Source organism: Lithobates pipiens, unplaced genomic scaffold (assembly GCF_037356315.1).
Source record: "Lithobates pipiens isolate NorthernLeopardFrog02 unplaced genomic scaffold, aLitPip1_a1.2 Scaffold_16, whole genome shotgun sequence".
In the NCBI taxonomy this organism is placed as follows: domain Eukaryota; kingdom Metazoa; phylum Chordata; class Amphibia; order Anura; family Ranidae; genus Lithobates; species Lithobates pipiens.
The window spans coordinates 95,977,899-96,002,241 of NW_027507748.1; the positions used below are offsets into that span (position 1 = coordinate 95,977,899).

At 42.5% G+C, this 24,343-nt stretch overlaps 1 long non-coding RNA gene across 1 annotated transcript in view; it reads left to right on the plus strand.

Moving 5' to 3' along the window:
• Window positions 1–24,343, plus strand: part of LOC143984261 (uncharacterized) — a 264,520-nt gene that overhangs the window by 147,507 nt on the left and 92,670 nt on the right. Inside the window, exon 2 of the long non-coding RNA XR_013274752.1 lies at window positions 11,213–11,266. This is a non-coding gene — a long non-coding RNA (uncharacterized LOC143984261). The remainder of the gene's footprint in view (window positions 1–11,212; window positions 11,267–24,343) is intronic.

The following is a 24,343-nucleotide window of genomic DNA, read 5'->3' on the forward strand; positions in this document are numbered from 1 at the left end:
CTTGCTCCTCCTCAGCCGCCCCGGTACCATCCTCCTCTGACTCCTCTTCAGACTCCTGTTGTTGACTTGTCTCAGATAGAGTAGCCCCCCTGGGAAGTCATCCAGCATTGCGACTTCCTCATCTTCCTGCTCCTGCTCCTCCACGGCTTGATCAATGACACGACGCAATGCACGCTCCATAAATAAGGCATAAGGTACCATGTCACTGATGGCGCCATGGCTGCGACTGACTAGTTTGGTGTTCTCATCAAATGGCCGCAGAAGTCTGCATGCGTTGCGCATGAGCAGCCACTGGCACGGTGAAAAAAAACAAGCTCTCCAGAACCTGTTCTGCCGCAGAGTTCGTACAGGTAGTCATTAACTGCACGTTTCTGCTGGAGCAGCCTATCAAGCAAAAAGAAGGTTGAGCTCCATTGCGTCGGGCAATCGCAAATAAGACGTCTGACCGGCAGATTGTGTCGCCGCTGAATGTCGTAAGATCGTCTGAAATGGGCCGAGATTTTCCTTGCCTGCCGCAAGATGTCCTGGACCCCAGAATATTGGACAACGAATCACTGCACAACCAAGTTTAAGACGTGTGCCATGCATGGCACGTGTGTCATTTTGCCCTGTTTCAATGCAGATTGACACCGTTGTCACACACCACTTTACCAACTGTCAAATTGAGCGGTGTTAGCCGCTGATCTGCCTGTGAACGCAAAGCTGAAAGGAGTGCAGGGCCAGTGTGGCTCTTGGCTTCCAGGCACAAAAGACGCAGCACGGCATGGCAACATCTCACCTGGCATGTTGAATAGGTTCTGGGGAGCTTGGGCGGCACAGCGGAAGAGACGCTAGCAGCAGAAAAGGAGGAGTCAGCGGAGGAGGAGAGGTAGGAGGATGGAGTAGGAGGAGAAGGAGGAGAAGAGTCAGGCCTGCATGCAATCCGTGGCGGCAAAACCAAATCTACACGGGTGCCACGGGTTACATGTTTGACGGCCATCAGAAGGTTCACCCAGTGGGCAGTAAAAGTTATATACCTTTCCTGCCCGTGTTTGCTAGACCACGTGTCTGTGGTCAGATGTATCTTGGCACCGACACTGTGTGCCAGAGATACATTCACTTGCCGCTGAACATGGCCATATAGCTCTGGGATGCCCTTCTGTGAGAAATACTTCCTTCCTGGGACCTTCCATTGTGGTATTCCAATGGCCACAAATTTTCGAATGGCCTCCGAGTCCACCAGTTTATATGGCAGTAGTTGGCGGGCTATCAGTTCTGACAAGCCAGCCGTCAACTGTTGGGCAAGAGGGTTATCTGGAGTCATCATTTTTTTACGCTCGAACATTTGGCCCAGGGAAGCCTGCCTTTTTGCAGAAAAACGTGAGGACGGCATGATGGAAGGTGGAGTGGAGGACAATTGTGAGGAGAGAGACGAAGGAGAAGTAGAAGACGAGGCTGGACGGTGAGAGCTTGGAGTGTGGCTTTGTGGGTTCCATTGCTCCCATTGTGCTCAGTGATGGCAGCTCATGTGCCTTCTTAAGGCGGTCGTCCCTAGGTGAGTGTTGGGCTTACCGCGACTTATGCATTGACTGCGAAGATTGCAGATGGCAACACTATTGTCAGCAGCGGACATCTTAAAAAAAAAAAGCCCACACTGCAGAGCCATGTGCCGGCGTCCTGGGAGCGCCAGATGTGACCATACATGGTTGATGCCTCGCTCCTGATACATTGGAAGTCTGCTTTGTCCCTCCTGTGCAATCTAAGTTCTGCCTGCTTCACCTCCCTATCTGCTGGTCCATATCTCCTTCTGAACTCCCCTCCTCTTCCTCTCTTGTGGGCACCCACGTGACATCACTAGACACGTCATCATCGACGTCACCTTCCCCACTGCTATAATTAGAGATCTCGGAGTAGGCAGCAACAGCGGGGACCAACCTCCTTGGGCTGATCGGGGTACTGTTGTCAGACTGCTGAGTGGCTGTTGTTGCTACCTCCTCTTCCTGATCCAATGCCAAGAATGGCTGCGCATCGGAAATGTCTTGATATGGATTGGAAAATAATTCCTGTGACTCAAGCGGAAAGGTATATGGTGGTGGTGGTGTTGGTGGTAGTGTCTTTGGGGGTGCACACAGTAGAGAGAGAAGAGGGTGCAGATCGAGAGGATGAGGACGGTGCAGAAGAGTAAGGCTGAATGAGCCACTCAACCAAGTCTGGTGCGTCCTTTGACGTAATCACACGCACCTTTTTGTCACTTTGGCTCAAGTCTGTTGCTCCTGCCCTACTCCTATCACCTCTGAAGAAGGGCCTGCCTCTTCCTCTGCCTGTCATTTTTTAAATGACCCTGTGACAAAAGTCTTTAGAGAAGTACAGTATGTATGTGGAAGAAGGTATATAACACCCCGCTTCAATCTGTTGTTTTTGGGGGCCACTGGTCTATCACACCAGTTATAATACTTTTTTTTTATTGTGTTTGTCACTCTTTGTAGTATTGCTGCAGAACCGCTCAGCAGTCACAATGCTGCACAGTGGAAATGCACTATACTAGGCTTTCTATATGTGCAAGTATTTTATACGTGTATTACACCCCTATATACTGCACACCAAATAGTACACCTATGCCAGTCCTTAAAAGGACCTTTGTGGACCTAGTAGCTAGTGATTTGCAGACTGTCCCTCAGTCCCTACACTAATAAAAGACAGCTGCAGTATCGGTCAGCACTCAGCTCAGCAGTCAAGTATAATAGGCTTTCTATATTTGAAAGAAAGTATATTATACGTGTACAACCCTATATACTGTACACCTATACCAGCCCTTAAAAAGACTTGTGTGGACCTAATAGCTAGCGATTTGTGCCACTACAGTCTGTCCCTGCTCCACACAGCAACCTCTCCCTACACTGACAAAAGACAGAATGTAAAATGGCTGCCAGATCAGGTCTATTTATAAGGTAGGGGGAATGTCCAATTGTCCATGTGCTGAAATGTCTCAATTGGCTGTCCTGTACCCCATGATGTATGTGTCATCATGGGTCAAATTTCTTTCACAATGTAAAAGCATATGTCCGCCGCGCGAACAGTGCCAGAAGTCCGCCGGTTTGGCAAATCGTGAACACACAAAATTTGCCGCGAACCGACCGCCGGGCGAAACCGCAAGGCCATCTCTATCCAGGTATCCTACAAGTGTTCTACAGCTCAGTTTCCTACGTATTCTGCAACAATGTTGGTGTTAAAGACTTTGTTCCTGAGTAAGCACCTTGCTGGTTGCTAGGCCTTGTGAGAAAGGGACTGTCCAACCTGAGTGTTCATCCAGCTGTGAATGGCTATTCTCTGGATGCAGTCAAAGTAAGCAAGTTCCTTAACGTCTATAGACTTTGACATTGAGAGTACCTGAATTCCTTTCCAACCCTCTGATCCCAAGTTAAAGACTGTTCAATGGTTGAAGTTTGAAAATAAAATCCATTCAACTGGATCTATTGTCAGTCTCAAGTTACTGGGTCATCTACCACGGAATATCCCATAGACGTGCAACAAGGAGAAGCGGAAGGTAATGGTAAGCCCAAAAATAACCAGCAGCTCCTTTGGGGGTTAGTGCTACATTGGGTTATAAGATGCTTCTGCAAATCAAATCTAGGCCAATTCACTCATCATTACAGGCATACCCCCACTTTTAAGTATACAATGGGGTTTATTTACTGAAGCTGGAAAGTGCAAAATCAGGCTCACTTCTGCATAGAAACCAATCAGCTTCTAACCCCAGCTTGTTCAGTTAAACTTTGGTAATAAAACCTGGAAACTCATTGGTTTCTATGCAGAAGTGAGCTTGATTTTGCACTTTCCAGCTTTAGTAAATAAACCCCATTGTGTACTTAAAAGTGGGGTATGCCTGTACAGTCCTTGGGTCAGCTTCCTGCTCACTGGACAGATATGATAATGCTGATTCACTGTTTAATAAGAAGGCTGAATATTGAAATGTTATATAGGAAGCCAAGCTGCTGATCCAATTAGATGAATTGCTTAGTCAGGACCTTAATGTGTAACAGCTGTGCAGTGAAATGTGTGTAAATCACAAGTATGGCTGTACAGAAATCCGAATCCATTGGTAGATAAAACAGTAAACATATCTGCATTTTAAACTTCATATTAAAAGCCTTTATTCAAATATACTCCTCAATTACAATGAAGGATATAATGCAGTTGCAAGCCCATATATTACCTTATAAAAGTAGCGATGCCATCAAATCTGTGATGTACATACATGTAGAGAGCTACGAGAGGGTCCCAGAAGGCCTATCCACTACAGATTGCCTGCAGGACCAGTCACCATGCAGGGGGAAAGAGAACAGCACAGGTCTTTACTACAGGAAGCTCCATCAGAGGTAAAGCTTCACACTGGCTTACTACACAGATCTAAAAAAATACACAAAGCACACCAAGATTCAGATAGGAATACCCATGCCTCTTGTATCTAGACAATATTTGCTTATCTGAGAGTTCAGATTTAGCTATGTATACATCCGCTGATCTGGAATTTCATTGAAAACCCTTTAGACTATTTCACCCTCACACAAGACCATTTATATTGGTCTACTTCTCCTGTGTCTGGGGTCTCCAGTTTTCTGGAGATGCTTGTCTTTAGTAACTTTTTTATTCTGGCATTCTAATGGTCATAGTAGTAAACAAAAGTAGCTATTCTGGAAGAAAAAGTATAAATCATAGGCACCGCTTAGCAGCAAAAATACAAAACTTAAATGTGTTTTGAGGGAAGCTGCACTTTAATAATTGGTTACTTACCATATATAGTGGTTGACATTGCATGATTTATTACTGGCCCTTCTAGCTTCTAATGTAATCTCTGTACTACACTTAGACAAACACACACTAGAGCAGATCTGTATTATACTGTATATACCCTTGTAAGAAATGAATTACTACCATCTCTTTATTGGACATGGTGTAACCAATATCTATAGCATGACAGTAGGGCAAATGACCAAAAATGTTGATTCTTATTTCCTGCTATATTTGCACCATCAGCCCACTTTGAGTTGTTCAACACTTCACACATGCATTTCTCCTCTGCTCCATTACCAAGGACGAGCAAAGTAGAACTATACTGCACATATCCTCTTCCATCATTCTCAAAACCAGTTCCCCTCCCGAGATGCATCCTGAGCCCCTTATTTCAGTGTTTCTCAACTCCAGTCCTCAAGGCGCCCCAACAGGTCATGTTTTCAGGTTTCCCATTATTTTGCACAGTTGATTTGATCTGTTTCACTGCCTTAGTAATTACCACAGCTGTTTAATTTGAGGGAAATCCTGAAAACATGACCTGTTGGGGCATCTTATGGACTGGAGTTGAGAAACACTGCCTTATTTTACAGGTTATGGACTACAGAAACATGGAGAAGGAGACATCTCCCTTTTTACTGCCAGGTTTACTTTCCCCTCCAGTCAGCAGAGGGAGACATAGCCAGGAAAGCCTACATAGGGGAGTTATACCCAGGAAAGCCTGTGGACTTATATACAGAATGCTGAAGATCATGGAAACTAAAGTCTGAACAGCAGCCATTAAATGGGTTTTATGGGCCCTTTACACTACAGTTCCCAGAGAACACAGAGGCAGAGGGGGGGAGTTGGAATCGTTTTTAACAGACTGCATGAGAAACTTACTTCTCTTGGCTCCATGGGCATCCTTGTGAGCACACCTTCCTGTGTGCCACATATATGCAGGAGGCGGGGACCAGAGCCTGAGGTCTGAGGGCAGTGACACTAGAGGCAGCACTGCATGGACCGTGGCGATCTCATAAATACTGCTGTTGCAGCAGTGGAACAAGAGCAACCTTTCACCCTCCTCTTATCAATATACTACTACTACCAGCATTTGTATAATACTGTAACTAGCATTGTGTCAGTACTCACCTCCTTTTGGATATACCTGTATCCGTGTGATTACCAGCATTATAGCTTGCTTAATATTTCTGCGATTGAATACTATATGATTTTTATGCTCCTGAAGAAGCGTACCTCTACGCGCAACATGTCGAGCAACGAAATGACTAAATCTTGTGCCCGGACTCATATCCTGACCCACAGTTTTCTTACACTCGCATCCTTATGTGGAGACTATTACGGTAATTTTCATTTACCGTCCTTTGGACGTAGCTATGTATTTTGATACTATGTAATTTGGTGTCAGAGGTTGTATACGGGGTGTATCATTACTAGGTCCATAGAATTTTATAAGTATTTATATGCAATTATGTTTCTTACCTATGTACTAATTAAATTCGAATTATTTTTATATGGTTTACCAGTGTGCCTTTAAAGTCCAATCTTTTAGTTTTCAGTTCCTTTTATGTCCATTACCGGGACGTTGGCACACTATTACCTGTGTACTCACAGTATCACCCTGTGAAAGCACACATTAAATCCTAAAATCTTTCTCAAACTCCTCTTATCAATGCTGATCACCAGAGTTATCTGTGTGGAGGCAAAGGGATACATTTCTACAGTGGAAGTCTACGGCCATAATACAAGGAATGGTGAGAGGGCTCACTACCCACCTACTCATAGTAGAGACTGAATTACTGAAGGCAGGACACTTAGTACATAGCACCTATACTGCACCAATACCACACCTAAACTGCATGCTGGTTTATCAAGACTGTTGGTAAGTGCACCAACAGTCCTTAACCACTTCCGGCCCACCATATAGCAATATGACGTGCACAAATTGGTTCTGTTATCCTGACCGGATGTCACATGACGTGATTAGGATAACCCGCGATTACATGCCCACGGGGGGGTGCAGCGCGGCGATCGTTGCTATGGTGTGTCAGTCTGGCACACCACATCTCCTATCTGGGTAAAGAGCCTCTGGCAGAGACTCTTTACCACATGATCAGCTGTGTCCAATCACAGCTGATCACAGTGTAATCAGAAACTGACTATCGTTTTTTCCTCCACTCGTGTCTGACAGACGCAAGTAGATGAGAGCCGATTGGCTGCTCTCTTGACAGGGGCTCTATTTGTGGGAACAAAAGGATAAAAATTTTGTTTAGGTTTGTTTGGGTACAACGCAGCATTACCGCGCAATTGTCATTCAAAGTACGACAGCGCTGAAAGCTGAAAATTGGTTCGGGCAGGAAGGGTGGAAAGTGCCCGGTATTGAAGTGGTTAAAGAGCCCCAACTATAGTCGGCAGAAGAACACAATAACGGATTGCCTTAGCCTAGGCCTAGCATAGACTCTCCTAATGCACTTTTGGCAGTGTAGATTCCTGAATGCAGTAAATTTATTTTCATCACTGTCCATTTCTGCACTGCGGTGACCTTGCTACTGTTTATGCTGATCCTGGTACATAGCATTTACATAGACCCACTGCTGGTCATACCATATTTTGAATTGCATTACTTCTATTGCTAAATCATTTTCATGGCTGAATCATTACTAATCATATTGTGTGATAATATATTGCCTTCCCTAATCTGCTTCGTGTTTGCTTTCTGATATAACATCATAATAGTGTACTTGGTGTTGCCTTTAGTGATTTCTGGGATATTGCAGGCTTTGTACACTTAACCTAGAGTGTCAGAGGGGCTGAAGTCATTAACCTCCCTGGCGGTACGATTATTTCGGATTTTAGGTGCTAAAAGCGGTACCATTATTTTGCATGAAAATTTGGCGTTTTATATTGTAGTCCTGCAATTCTTAGGAATAACTCTCTTAAATCTGTCCAAACCAGAGTCTAGCAGACATCCTGGGTATGATAAAGTTTGAAAAATTAAATCATAAATTATAATATAATAAATAATTATAAATAATTGTACCAAATAATAATATAACAATAATAAAAATTATTCAATAATGTAATCAAATCAAAAACACTGAAATTTGCTGAGTTGCAGAATTGTCACTGTCATTACTTTTCAGTATTTGATGACGGATCTCCCCACAAATCGCTGTCGCTCAATTCTGCGAGTGATTCTAATTTATTATCGCTGTTTTCTAGCTGGTCTAAAATCATTTTTGATGTACAGTGACAGTTTTGGTTGCTATGGGCAATCTCCAGTTTCCAGGCATAAAGAACAGTTTTTATTATATAAAACTGCATGCAGGACACTGGGCAGACCACTAGGGACAACGGGGATGTGAAATATTTACATACAGCAATGTAATCTGTAAGATTACATTATACTGTATGTTTACTGTTTGTTTCACTTTTTGAATTTGGCGCCGATCTCCGTGCCCGTGCGTCGCAACGCTCGCAGGGCACGGAGATCGGCGATGTGATGCATCGAGCGAGACACGGCTCGCTCGTACAGTGGGGAGACAACGCTGGATCCAAGGGAGAAGGTAAGTAAACCTCCTCCTGGATCCAGCGATGCAGTCCCGAGTCTGGCTCGGGGATACCGCTTTTGGTATGAAAAATCCACCCCGAGTCAGACTCGGGAATACCGTCAGGGGGGTTAAAGTGGTAGTAAACCTCTGAATTATTTTTTTTTGTACCCTCCAAAGTAATGTCATAATGTTGTAGTATGTCATAATGTGCACCGCATACTAGCACATTATTTTAAACTTACCTTAAAACAAAGCCCTTCCAGCACCGAGATGTCAGAGCTGCAGGTGCTCCCATCTTCACCCTTCTTCCTTCCGGGCTCGCAGACTTGTTATATAGCAGAAGGTTGGCTCTCCTGTGCTCTCACCATAACGGTGGCGCGCTTTTTGTGCCCGCAGATCCAGCGGACTCAATTCCTAGGAGGCAGAACGGGGATCTGCCAGTGTAAACAAGCGGATCCCCATTATGACAGGGGACATGTCAGAGATCTTCTGTTCCCAGTGATCGGAACAGTGATCTCTGTCATGTTCCAGTGAGCCCACCCCCCCTACAGTTAGGACACACCTAGGGAACACACTTAACCCCTTGATCGCCCCCTAGTGTTAACCCCCTTCCCTGCCAGTATCATTTTTACATTGATCAGTGCATTTTTATAGCACTGATCAATATAATAATATCAATGGTCCCCAAAAAGTGTAATTTGAGGTCAGATTTGTCCACCGCAATGTTGCAGTCCCACTAAAAATCGCAGATCGCCGCCATTACTAGTAAAAACAATAAAAAAAATGAAAGTCCCTAAATCTATCCCATAACTTTTGTGCAAACTAATCAATGTACGCCTATTGCGATTTTTTTGTTTATCAAAAATATGTAGAAGAATACATATCAGCCTAAACTGATAAATGAATGTGGGTTTTTTTTTGTATTATAGCAAAAAGTAAAAAAAAATGGGTTTTTCTTTTCCAAAATTGTCACTCTTTGTTTATAGCGCAAAAAATAAAAACCGCAGAGGTGATCAAATACCACCAAAAGAAAGATCTATTTGTGGGAAAAAGGATGTCAATTTTGTTTGTGTACAGCAAGACTGCACAATTGTCAGTTAAATATTTGGAGGGAACACATTTTTGACAACCTCGCCTGAAGCATCAATACAGCCAGCATAGTGAATCAGTGCCTTTACATGTTGTTGTTGCTAGTTCTATATTTCTTCTGGCCATCTCTGCAATTTGAGATTGATAATATTTTATTTTATGATTGATAATGTAATGTTTTGAGAAACTTTGCTTTTTATGTGTAGTTGTTACTTACATTGAACAAATTGGTGTTAATTGGATATTGGTTTTTATCTTCTCATTTTTATTTTATGCTTACTTTTTAAATACATATATATTTTTCTTGATTATATTATACCTTATTTCTTTCCTTTCATGTTTTTGGAACAAAAATATCCTTTCCCTTCTCCTTTTATGAAATGTTGGGCTTTATCTTGCAACTATAATAAAAATGTGAGGGGGCGCTAATTTGAAAAAATAAACAGATTCTGTGGTACAATTAAAAAATAAAGTGCAAAGTGCAATAAGCCATTCAATTATATTGGTGACAATGTAAAAAAGTCCTTAGAAATTAAGTTAATAAAAAGTCTTCTAAGTTATTCAATTCCTTCTTTCTTCAACATGAGACACTGTTGTGAACCATCAACATCTATTGCTTATTTACCCGATAGTGCCCAAATGGATGTACACTCACCAAATAACCATGACCTCATTAACTAAAAAGAAGGTCTAAAATCGCCTGGTTTGATGAGTCTCCTTCAGGATTTTCTTCCATGTGTTAATAGTCCTAAGCAACTTTCCTCCTCTCCACCATAATACCATGTAATGAAAAAGAGAACCGATATAGTGTAATTCTGTGTTTTTTGTTGTTGTTAGAAATCAAGTTAAAAGGCTGCTTGTATAGTGCCCTCCCTGGCACTAGGATATCTTGCATAGAACACTGTAAGGGAGTGCCGCCGCTCTGCTCACACTCTTGACGTGCATTCCACTGACCGATTGGTGAAAACCGGAAGACAGGGACCCGGAAGTGACATGACTGGTACTCCGCGCCTCCTTTTGGGCACTATCAGGTGAATAAGCAATAGATGGTGATGATTCACAACAGTATCTCATGTTGAAGAAAGAAGGAACTTATCCACATGTCGACCACCGCACGCCGATTTATGTCGGCAGAATGGCGCGGGCAGGCAAAAGTTTTGTTTAGTTTAGATTCATTAATCTAGTTGTTTCGTTTTGTTAAATTTGGTTGATTCGTATTTTGATTTAGTTTTATGTCTTTTTTCAAAATTTTCATCAAATGTACCAAATTTTTCAATTCAAAGCATTCGAAACGATAAATTTTGAATTTGCCGGATCTAAAAAAATTATTATTTTTTTTTTCCAATTTGAATGTGGCAAAGTGATCAAACAAAAGAAAAATCTTCATCAAATGATCACAATTTTAAATCACCTTTGGCTAAACTAACTAACTAACTAAAACAGCATTATTTCAAAATGGTACTCTAATAACACACACAGAAACATTTTACAGTTCGCATTCAACTGGAATTCGTTGTCAAATTAGATTCAAATTTAAATTAAAATTTTCAGAAATTCAGACGAATTTCGTTTTGTTATTCGGAGCATTGGGTAAATTTTGTAATTCGGGTATTTGGATAAATCCAAATCTCCAAATAATTAAAAATGTCTGAATATTTATTCGGAACGAAACGAACTACACATGTCTAGAATTAACGGCGTACCCATTTCATCTAAAACTGCATGACAGAACGTAATACATAAAAATTTGTATCGGCAATAATATATTTTCAGATGCTGACAATTATTTCTCTTTTTAATTTTAGGAAACCTTATTCATCAGCGCTTCATCACAGATGATGAACAATAGCCTGAAAGAGGTATTGTGTATTCTTTTTATAGAAAAACCTGACCCCATGTATCAAATTCATGAATCTATTATGAAGTTACAAAATTTCCTTGTTATCCTTTCAAAAGTGCATAGCGCAGAAGTAAAACTCATCACTATTTTATATTAACTGTACTTAATTAAATGGGCAGTGGGTTATTGCTGAATACTCTTTTTTTAATGAACATTTTAGAGAAATAAATAAGAAAGGAACACGTAAAAAAAAAAAAATAACTGAAAAGAAAAATGTGTTAAAGAGCAATACCAGACACTCAGACAGCAAGTGAAATCAGCAAGCTAGAAAACATTGTGCTAAAGTTAGAAATTTCACTTATTTATCCTCATCTAATTTTTGCAGAATTGTTTTCTATTATTTCCTCCCCTGTGGATTGGGGGCGGGGGCAACAAGAAGACCGCAGGGAATACCTCTACTGCATCACAAGCAGGGGCTCTCGGGTTACTTAAAAAATGAATAAGGATGACTGGTACACTACAACAATACCTGGATGAATAGCTTAAGTACTGAGCAAGAAGGATTTCTTCCTTGTAGGTATCTAGGTATGTAGGTTTAGTATTGTGCAGACTGCAGCTACAAAATTAAATGCCATCATAGCTATACGTTGGCTCGTGGAATCGGCATAGCAGGCGTCGGCTCGCAGGATTGGGATAGCAGTCGTTGGCTCGTGGGATCGGCATAGCAGGTGTCGGCTCGTGGGATCGGGATAGCAGGCATGCACGTACCTCCGGAGGCACACTCATGAACCTGCTGCACTGCGGGGGTGCCGATGCTCATGGCCGATGGTCGCGACGACCTCTGAGAGGCAAAGCAGGGACCTGTGTGTGTAAATGGAGGAGGAGAGACAGATCATTAGTTCCTAATAGCTAGGAACCACGATCTGTCATTTCCTCTATGTCAGTTCCTTCCCTCTACAGTTAGGAACACACACAGGGAACACAGTTAACCCCTTGATCGCTCCCTAGTGTTAACCCCTTCCCTGCAAGTGACATTTTTACAGTAATCAGTGCATTTTTATAGCACTGATCGCTGTATTAATGACAATGGTCCCAAGAATGTGTCAAAAGTGTCTGATGAGTCCGCCATAATGTCGCAGTCCAGATAAAAATCGCAGATCGCCGCCATTACTAGTAAAAAAATTTTTTATAAAAATGCTATAAATTTATCTCCTATTTTGTAGACGCTATAACTTTTGCGCAAACCAATCAATATACACTTATTGTGATTTTTTTTTTTCAAAAAATATGTAGAAGAATACATATCGGCCTAAACTGAGAAAAAATTAGCTTTTTAAAAAAAAATTATATATTTATTATATCAAAAAGTACAAAATATTGTGTTTTTTTCAAAATTGTCGCTCTTTTCTTGTTTATAGCGTAAAAAAATTAAAAACGCAGAGGCGATCAAATACCACCAAAAGAAAGCTCTATTTGTGGGGAAAAAAGGATGTCAATTTTGTTTGGGTGCAGCTTTATATATATATATATATATATATATATATATATATATATATAGAGGGAGAGAGAGAGGGATCTCTCTCTCTCGCTATATATATATATATATATATATATATATATATATATATATATATATATATATATATATATATATATATATATGCAGATTTTTACTTGTAAACAAAAAGTGTCAAAATAGGCCTGGTCTTCAAGTGTAAACTTAATTTGCATAAAAAAAAACAAAAAAAAACGGTATGACTCATATAATTACTACATAGGTCCAATATGCATTTGAACATTTAGATTTTGAACGATTAGATTTTTTCTAAAATTGTACAAAGCTTGAAGTCAAATTACAGTTATCTCCTGCGATAGGAGTTTTGTTTTTGGTCAAATACTTTTTCAGACTTCTTTATGCAATGAAAGGGTTTTTCCTTTTCCCACTACACTGAGATTGCTCAAACGATGATAATTATTATTATTATTATTATTATACAGGATTTATATAGCGCCAACAGTTTGCACAGCGCTTTACAATATAAAGGGAGACAGTACAGTTACAATACAATAAAATACAAGAGGGTTAAGAGGGCCCTGCTCATAAGAGCTTACAATCTAATAAAGTCAGATTCTCTATTTAAAGCGGGAGTCCGCTGGGAGTCCGCCGTTTTTTTTTTAAAAGCCAGCAGCTACAATTACTGCAGCTGCTGACTTTTAAAATAGTGACACTTACCCGCCCAGCAAACCCGCGATGTCGGCACCCGAAGCCGATCTCTCGATCGTCTCTCGGGTGCTGCCGCCGCCATCTTGGGTATGGGAATCAGGAAGTGGAGCCTTTTCGGCTTCATTCCCCGGTTCCCTACTGCGCATGCGCGAGTCGCGCTGCGCAATAAGGATGGTCCCCGCTGTCTCTGGGATCCATGTGTTTCCCAGCAGGCAGCGGGGGACCTTCGGAAAGGGGCATAGATTCTGCGGAAAGGGGCGTACCTTCTGCAGAATCTACGCCGGAAGTGGGTGCAGATACCAGTACTGTACAGGTACCTGCACCCCCCTCCCCCTGAAAGGTGCCAATTGTGACGCCGGAGGGGGGGGAGGGTTCCAATGAGCGGAAGGTCCACTTTAGGGTTGACCTCCGCTTTAAGAAAGATATGATAATGCATACGACATTTACCAAATAGGCAAAGATCAAAATTTTTAATCAGGTCCTTGCAATGTATTTTAATTCAACTAAACAAGGTTTATCTTTAACGTTTCTAATGAATGAAAATATATTTGAACGTTCATTCTATATTTTCATTCCATTCCAGAGTTTAATACATTGCTACCTGCTGAAAGCGTTATTTCTTTAAGCTTTGAGCAAATCCAGAACAGTGCTGAGTAAACTAGACTATTAGTGAAAAAGTTTTCATTTGTCAGATACAGTTTTCCGCATGACCTCACAAAATATCTTTTTTTCCCCTTAAGTGTTTCTGAAAATACTGCTGTTGTGTTTAAAATATGCTTCCAGCACTAAGGGCTAAGACAATTTTATTTTAGCCATTTTTCTGTTATCCATAATTTCTATGTCACCGCCGTGATAAGGATGAAAGGATGTATGTTCTTCAATACTGTAAGGCTACTTTTTCTAAACCTACCATTATTATTTGGGGTCCAGGTTCATCTCTAGTAGTCATATAGTGGTGATTTGGGGTTAACCATAAAGAACCTGATGTGTTTCCAAAGCTTGCATCTCTAATAGATGAAGTTTCCCATAAAAGGAATGGATGGCTGCACACAGAGGTAGCGATGAATCTCTTTATTGTAAAATCCGTAACATGAATAACATTACAGGGCAGGTAAACGCGTTTCACACAGCGAAGCTGCGCTTATTCATTACCTGAAGTTTTCTATACAGAGTAGGATTTAGGCTATTTTTAGATGTGCGGTAAGCTAGCTGCACCTCTGAAATGCAATCTGTGTTTGGATCATTTTACAGGCAGTAAGAAGGTATAAGGTTGTGGGACATTTGTGGAACTTTCTCATTTACTTGATTGCTGCCTGATGAACGCACAGCATTATGACCGTGGCATGTAAACAACCCCTTTGCTGCCTTTTTAGCTTAAAGTGTTACTAAATCCAGAACAGTAAAATCAGTCTGTATATGCAGTAAAGCATGCTTGTTATACTATCTGAGGTACGTAAGGGGTTAGTCCTGCGAATTGTGTGAAAAGGCTGTTTGATCCTGTCTCCTCTGATCCTCCCCTTCTTCCAGTGTCCCCAATCCATCTCTTGATAGTATATAGGTCAGTGAATAAGCTGCACATGCTCAGTTTGTTGTGTATTGCTAGAGAGTTTTCTTTCTTGGGAGAGCGCAATCAGCACTCTCCAGTCAGAGGGTTGGGGATCCTGAAGCCTCATAGGACAGTCAGGGGAGAATAAAAGCTCCTCCTACTACCTTTAACCAGACACTGATAGAAGTCACAAAACTTCTGTAACTACTGATGGGAAAAGGTATTTAGCAGTTCATATTGCTTAAAACTATTGCATTTCCATGTTCTGTGCACAGTGAGAGACCAGATATAATAAATGCAGGGTTCTGGGTTTAGTAACATTTTAAGTGGGGAGGGGAGTGGTGGGAGGCTCTAAAAATGTGGCCCAACTGTGTGTTTTTAATGCCCCGCAAGTCTATATGAGCATTTGCTGTAAACTTCAAACTTTGTTCAATTTCATCTCCAGAAACATGCCTTACTGCTCTACAAGGCATGAACATGCCTAGATTTTTGGGTTGATTTACTAAAGGCAAATTGTTCACTTTGAAAGAGAATTTTCATTTTGCAAGGAAATTTTCCCTTAGCTTAGTAAATGCAGCGAACAGAAGAAAGAACAAAGAATTCCCAATCACATGCAAGGAAAAAAAAAAATATGTATTTTTGCTTGCACATGATTGAATGATGGAAGTCAGGCAGAAGGCATCACCTAATTTACTAAGCTCTAGGGAAAATTCGCTTGCAAAGTAGAAATTTCCTTGCAAGGTGAACAGCCTGTTTGCCTTTAGTAAATCAACCCCAGGTGTAATGCCTATCTCACTGCTATCATTGAAGAAGCCAGTGCAAACACTTACTGTCTGAATTTTTGCTAGTGTACATGAGTTGATAGAAATGTCAGAACTATTTTTTTTCCAGAATGACATGAAGTTAAAGTGTCTCTATTCCCATCAACAAAAATTTACTATATTGTAGCCTACCAGTCCTTAGCTGTGGTAGTTGCATTTGTTTTTTTTTTTTTTTTTTCAGGATTTTGTTCTCCTTTATATTCACCAGTCGATCCCTCTGGTAACACGCGTCCTGTCCTAGGGTGACAACAGACTCTCACCCACTTTACTGGTTCTAAGGAGGAATAGCATTGTCATCCTAGAAGAGGAAGTAAGTTAGGAGGACTACAGAACACCTCCTTCTCATTATCATAACAAAAGGGTAGATGTTCTGCAGTCCCACCACTCCACTTGTTTGAGATACAACAACAAAGCGCACAGGACAGAGGACAGCACTGGATTTATGAAACAACAGTTTATGGGGGGGGGGGGGGGGGGTTGAATCTTTTGATTAAAGATTTAGCAGGATTGTTTTAATGGTATATTTCACAAACAAAAGCAGGGGTCCCCATGCTGTAAAAAAAGAATCTGGTAGTGAAATGGCATCTACTGGCATATTAAATGTGTTTGTTTTTCTCCTTTGTAAATGTTACTTTTTGCTGTAGTACATCCTAGCCCAAGCATGAAAAAAAAAAAACATAAAAATATCACAAAACATAAAAAAGTGTTAGTTCCCCCTAAAAATACAGACCAGAGCCTTAATTCAAGCATTTAGTCTGGCAGGCCAGGAAAGGGGGCCCCTTACCATACTAGGCCACAAACCCTTAACACGGGGGCGAGGTACCTTCGTGGAGGAGCCCCCCTGGCAAAGCATCTTGTCCCCATGTTGATAAGGACAAGGTCCTCTTCCCCAAAAAACCCTGGCCTGGGGGAGTCTGCAGGCAGGAAGGCTTATTGAAATATGGAAGCCCCCTTTAGAAATAAATGAGTAAGGGGTACATAGTTTATTCACCAAAAAAGTAAATATTAACATCCATACATTTGACAGGTCCTTTATTTAAATAAAAAAAATCCTTGAAAATGTCCCAGGGTCATGTCAACTCCCCCCATCCTGCCCCTTTGTTTATGTAGTGGGGATTCCTGGCCATGTAAACAAATGTACCTGGGTGATGTCATTGCTTGCCAAGGAGATAGTGGGTGCCTGTACCCGCAGCTTCATTTGCAACTACTGATGTTACTTGACTTATTCATTTACATGACCGTGGATTCAGTGGCGGCCGATATTTTTTTTTTTGTGGGGATTGCAAACAACCACCCCTCTGGTCAGCCGGTGGCACCTACCCCGTCCACGCTGTCGGATGGTCGGGTCACCCGCATCCCCCCCCGGTCATACAGCCCTGCACTACCCCATCTAGGTCACGGGCGGGCAGCACTCCAATGGGCAGCGGCTTACATCTTGCTTCCTCCGCCTCTACATCACAGAAGCTTGCACCATGCATCTCCTCCCTACTCCTCCAAGCCCACCCCTTTTTCAAAACCTATTAGAGCCTCTGGCTTAATAAAAAAAAACCCGCCCCATTGGAATCCATGTGTCCGCCACCCTGCATGTAGCTTACGGGGCCAGAGGCATGGATGGGGGGGGCGGTTTTAACGGATGGACCACCACTGGTCAACATTTACATCCAGATTTAACCCTCAGCTCATTGTTACTGTGGACTTTGACCATGTTTTATATTACACCCTAAATATGGGTGTAACATGAAACATGGACAGAAAAGTAGAGTAATATTTTAAGCGATATGATGGCATAACAAATTACTACTATGGTGCCATGTCATTCTGCTACAGTGCCCATGTTTGTAGGAGCATTCATTACTAGCTTTGTGCTTACTTTTAACACCCTTCATTACCACTCTAACTTTAATCACTGCCAATATATTTTAAGAAATTTAAAAATATATAAATAAATAAATAAAAACTCATCCCTTCATGCTACACATAGACTAAACATCATGCTTGGTAGGCAGGGGCTGCAATATAGTCTCTTGTTTTGTTCAACGTGGTCAGCAGCATACGTGTGATTAACAAAATTAATTACTTGCTGAGCTGTGTATTAGGTGGCTGTTCAGTGCCTCTAATTGACAGATACAGATGACAGAGGTGGATGTCCAATCCACAGCCTGGTCAGAGTAGGATAAATAGCTTTTTATAAGAATGAGGGGAAAAGGTGTTGAAATCTCTTATATAAACCTTTTATACTAATTTAATAGAACTCACAAATAAATTACAAGTATACAATAATTTCCCTCTAAATGATGGAGATTATCCAATCAAAAGTAAGTTACACTATATATGAGTTTATAAAAAACATGCAAAATAACTGTATTAAACATAAATCAAATCAAATCTAACTTTTTTTTTTCCTTGCATGTGATTTGAATAACTTTTGCAAAGTTAATTTTCACCACAATCACTAAGCTAAGTAAAAATTCTCTTACAAATCAAACTGTCTATTTGTCCTTAACCACTTCAGCTCCGGACCAATAAACACCTTAAGGACCAGAGGTCTTTTTGCAATTTCGCACTGTGCTGCTTTAGGCTAGGTTCACATTGCTGCGATGCGGGAACGCCGCGAATTCGCGGCGTTTTCCCGCATCGCACGACTCCCGCCGGCAGTTCACACTGCCCTATGCGAACGGCTGGGAGTGTCAATGATATGTTAATGACACCCCCAGATCCGATCGCATATGCCCAGGAATCGGATCGCATGGTGTGAACGCTCATGCGATCCGATTCTGTTGCGGACCAAAAAAAGGGTCCCGTGCGAGTTTGCTGTGGGAGCAATGCGAATTCAGCCATACTATCTGTATGGCTGAACTCGCATCGCTACGGAGATCCGACGTGATTTGCACTGCAGTGCGGTGCGAATTACGTCCGGATCTCCCGTTCGCAGCAGTGTGAACCTGGCCTTAACTGGTAATTGCGCGGTCATGCAATATTGCACCCAAACGAAATTTGCGTCCTTTTCTTCCCACAAATAGAGCTTTCTTTTGATGGTATTTGATTGCCTCTGCGATTATTTTTTTTTGCAATATAAATGGAAAAAGAGCGAAAATTTTGAAAAAAAAAGATATTTTCTTCTTTTTGTTATAAGAAAAATCGAATAAACTAAATTTTAGTCATACATTGAGGGCAAAATTTATTCAGCCACATGTCTTTAGTAAAAAAAATGTCAATAAGCGTATATTTTTTGGTTTGCGCAAAAGTTATAGCGTCTACAAACTAGAGTACATTTTCTGGAATTTACACAGCTTTTAATTTATGACTGCCGATCTCATTTCTTGAGGTGCTAAAATGGCAGGGCAGTACAAATCCCCCCCAAATGACCCCATTTTGGAAAGTAGACACCCCAAGGAAATTGCTGATGGGTATGTTGAGCCCATTGAATATTTATTTTTTTTGTCCTAAGGGATTGAATAATGACAAAAAAAAAATGATATATTGCTCACACATGCCATGGTTATATGTGGAATTGCACCCCAAAATATATTCCGCTACTTCTCCCGAGTATGGGGATACCACATGTGTGGGACTTTTTGGGAGTCTAGTCGCGCACGGCACCCCGAAAACCAATCACCACCTTCAGGATTTCTAAGGGTGCAAATTTTTGAATTAACTCCTCACTACCTATCACAGTTTCGAAGGCCATAAAATGCCAAAATAGCACAAAACCCCCCCAAATGACCCCATTTTGGAAAGTAGACACCCCAAGCTATTTACTGAGAGGCATGTTAAGTCCATGGAATATTTTATATTTTGCCAAAAGTTGCGGGAATATTACAAACTTTTTTTTTTTTTTTGCACAAAGTTGTCACTAAATGATATATTGCTCACACATGCTATGGGCAGAAGTCAAATTACACCCCAAAATAAATTCTGCTGCTTCTCCCGAGTACGGGGATACCACATGTGGGGGACTTTTTGGGAGCCTAGCCACGTACGGGACCCCGAAAACCAAGCACTGCCTTCCGGATTTGAATATAAAATGCTACCAAAAAACCTGTTAGCGATGGCAGGGATCAGGCCTGACTCTGCGATCGCTGCAGTTATGTGTTTAGTGTTTTGTAAGTGACAGTGATCGATCGATACTGCACTTGGGTGGGCTGGGCAGAGGGGCAAAACGCAGGTGCTAGCAGGTATTTGGGCTGATCCCGCTAACAATGCGTTTTTTTGGAACCCTAAACTGCTGGGGACGCTAGTATAGATCTGATCAGATCAGATATTGATCTGTTCAGATTCTATAGCACTACGGGAGGTGTATGCTTTGCGTGTGGGTGTTAGCGGTACTGGCACTAACCTAGCGCTGCCTGGGGCGACGCAGACCCTGACCCTAAAACCTAATTGATATCACCCGCCGGGTGATCAGGGGGTTAAACCTTTATTGGGTAATAAATGGTGGGTGCCCTGATGCTATAAAAAACAAACTAACCAGAGTCACCCGTAACACTTATACGGTGATCAGTGGTGAAAGGGTTAACTAGGGGCAATCAGGGGGTTCAAATTTTTATTAGGTAGTATATGGGGGTCCCTGGCGCTATATAAAAACCTGACGGGGAACCTAAATAACGAACTGGCTAACCAGCGTCACCAGTGACACTTATACTGTAATCGCTGGTGAAAGGGGGTGAAAGGGTTAACTAGCAGCAATCAGGGGGTTAAAACCATTATTGGGTAGTATATCGGGGTACCTAGCGCTATAAAAACCTGGCGGTGAACCTAAAAAAATAACTAGCTACCTAGCGACACTAGCGACACTGATGCAGCGTTCAGAAAAATTATCGCTTAGTGACACTGGCAAAAGGGGGTGAAAGGGTTAACTAGCAGAAATCAGGGGGTTAAAACCATTATTGGGTAGTATATCGGGGTACCTAGCGCTATAAAAACCTGGCGGTGAACCTAAAAAAATAACTAGCTACCTAGCGACTGTAGCGACACTAATGCAGCGATCAGAAAAACGATCGCTTAGTGACACTGGCAAAAGGGGGTGAAAGGGTTAACTAGCGGCAATCAGGGGGTTAAAACCATTATTGGGTAGTATATCGGGGTACCTAGCGATATAAAAACCTGGCGGTGAACCTAAAAAAATAACTAGCTACCTAGCGACACATGCAGCGATCAGAAAAATGATCGCTTAGTGACACTGGCAAAAGGGGGTGAAAGGGTTAACTAGTGGCAATCAGGGGGTTAAAACCATTATTGGGTAGTATATCGGGGTACCTAGCGCTATAAAAACCTGGCGGTGAACCTAAAAAAATAACTAGCTACCTAGCGACTGTAGCGACACTAATGCAGCGATCAGAAAAACGATCGCTTAGTGACACTGGCAAAAGGGGGTGAAAGGGTTAACTAGCGGCAATCAGGGGGTTAAAACCATTATTGGGTAGTATATCGGGGTACCTAGCGATATAAAAACCTGGCGGTGAACCTAAAAAAATAACTAGCTACCTAGCGACACATGCAGCGATCAGAAAAATGATCGCTTAGTGACACTGGCAAAAGGGGGTGAAAGGGTTAACTCTAGGGGCAATCAGGGGGTTAAATCTTTATTGGGGGGTGATAGGGGGCTACCCTGGACCTAACACTAACTGTCCTGACAGTTTTTACTGTCACAACTGACATCGGGGGGCGATCGGGGGGGGGATCGGGGGGGGGGGGTTTGTGTGCCTGTGTGTACCTACATGTCAGTGTAGTGTTGGTGCACACTTACCATTAGTCTTCTCCTCGTAGTCCGGTCAAAAAGACCGCCCCGAGGAGAATGACATCACTTCCTCCTTCCTGTGTAAACAATACACAGTGGGAGGAAGCTTCTCATTGGCCAGGAGCGATCCAGAGGGGGTGGCCGAAAACCAACGGCCATCCCCTCATCACGGAGCGCTCCTGGAGCGAACCGGACCGCCGTAACCAGCGGGAGGGGGTCCGATCGGACCCCCCACCCGCTGGAAGGCAGGCACGTACATCTACGTGATTGTGCCTGCCTGTGCCATTGTGTTGACGTACATTGGCAATACGGCGGTCCTGAAGTGGTTAATAAATCAACCTTTTTATCTTTCTAGTATTTATTTGTTATATTATTTCCAGTTAAACTTGTGGCCATTGTACCCAGTGTATCTACTTTGTAATCCTGGAAGCATCAACTGCTATACAGCCTTTAAAACACAGTGATAAATGATAGAGCCTTCTTGTTAAATGAATAAATAACCTGGTCTCATTCACGAGATGTTATTTAAAGACCAAATCCAAGAATAGGGATGAGCTTCGTGTTCGAGTCGAACGTACGTTCGACTCGAACATTGGCTGTTCGTGCGTTCGGCGAATTCCGAACGTTTTGGCCGTTCGCGTCAAAATTCGAGTGACGCGCGCGGACCATAATGCACTGCGTTGGCGCAGTGCATTGCTGCCCGATGATTGGCCAAGCATGCACTGTGACCCCGCATGCTTGGCCAATCGCAGCGCCGGCAGCGAGGAGAGCCATGATTGGCCACAGGCATCCTGCCTGTGGCCAATCATAGCTCAGGCTGTGTAGTGCACGCCCCACACTATATAAGGCCGCCTTTGAGGCGGCCTCGTGTAGTGTGTTACTTAGCATCTGAAGCAGTGGGTGTTCTGTGTACCTTCAACACAGTACACACCAATCGTTTTTGGCTGATTTCCTATCTTGCTGCTGTGTAGTGGTTGTTGTCTGTGCCCTGACTGCAGTATACACCACTATATTCACCTCACCTATATAGCTAGTGATCTAGCTTTAACCACTTAACAACTGCCCATTGCCGATTAACGGCTTCAGGGGGGTTGTTTAACTCTGAGAGGCCGTTAATTAACGGCCTCCCAGAATTCTGCTCTCGCGTGCCCCGAGGTGTGCGCACTCGAGAGCATCCGTGACCGCCGGGTCGCATCACGGATCACGGTAAACGGCCGCTCATAGCGGCCGTTTACCACGTGATTGCTCCGTTAAATGACGGAGTGATCACTTGGAAACAAACCGGCGTCATGTTATAACGCCTGTTCCTCCCTCCCCTCTCTGTACCGATCGGTACAGCGGAGGGGAAAGAGATCGGTGTTAGCAGCGATGTGGGCTGCATCTGCAGTGCCCACATCGCTGCTCACCGAATTTACCCCTCAATTCCCTGCCAATACTCTGCAATACCAGTGCATACTCTGCAGTACCCTGCCATTACTCTGCAGTACCCCCCATTACTCTGCAGTAACCCCCATTACTCTGCAGTACCCCCCAATACTCTGCAGTACCCGCCATTACTCTGCAGTACCCGCCATTACTCTGCAGTACCCCCAATACTCTGCAGTACCCCCAATACTCTGCAGTACCCTGCCATTACTCTGCAGTGCAGTACCCTGCCATTACTCTGCAGTACCCCCCATTACTCTGCAGTAACCCCCATTACTCTGCAGTACCCCCAATACTCTGCAGTACCCTGCCATTACTCTGTAGTACCCCCCAATACTCTGCAGTACCCTGCTATTACTCTGTAGTACCCCGCCAATACCCCGCCAATACTCTGTAATACCCTGCCATAAATTGCCATACCCAGCCATACTCAGAGATACCCAGCCATACTCGGTGATACCCTGAAAGACCCAGCCATAGACGCCCCCCACCCCTCACCGCCCTCCGGTGCTTCTACCAACTCGCCAGTACGATCAAAGCCAGAATTTTTTTTTATTTTTTATTTCAGGCTTCCCAGCCTAGAGGTGAGATGTGGGGTCATATTGACCCCCCAGATTTCACTGTAAAGAGGACCTGTCACCCCATATTCCTATTACAAGGGATGTTTACATTTCTTCTAATAGGAATAAAAGTGATCAAAAATATATTTTTGGGGGAAAAAATGTCAAACTAAAATAAATAAAGTAAAATGAACAATAAAAAAATAAAATAAAAATTAAAGCGCCCATGTCCCCATGTGCTCGCATGTGCCACACATGTGAGGTATCGCCGAGAATGTTAGAGCGAGAGCAATAATTCTAGTCCTAGACCTCCTCTGCAACTCAAAACATGTAACCAGTAAAAAAAAAAAATTAAAGTGTCGCCTATGGGGATTTTTTAAGTAGCGACGTTTGGCGCCATTCCACGGGCATGTGCAATTTTGAAGAGTGACATGTTTGATATCTATTTACTCAGCATAACTTCATCTTTCACTTTATGCAAACATTGGGCTAACAAGTGGTTAATAATAGAGCTTGCAGTCAGTAGTGTTAGGAGATAGTGCGTGCTGTCTGCGTGCTCTGTACCCAGTACATACCGCTAAAATATAGGGCAGGCCCCTACTTTCAAACATCCAACTTACAAACATCTCCTACTTGCAAACGCAAGGAGACAGCAGCAAGTGAGATGAAAAAAGATGGACGACAAAACAAATTATACAGGGGTGATAACCCTTCCCTATGTTTTCCAAAAAGCTTAAAGATAGTTTTTTTGACTGGAGCTACACTTTAAAAATGTACCGGTTG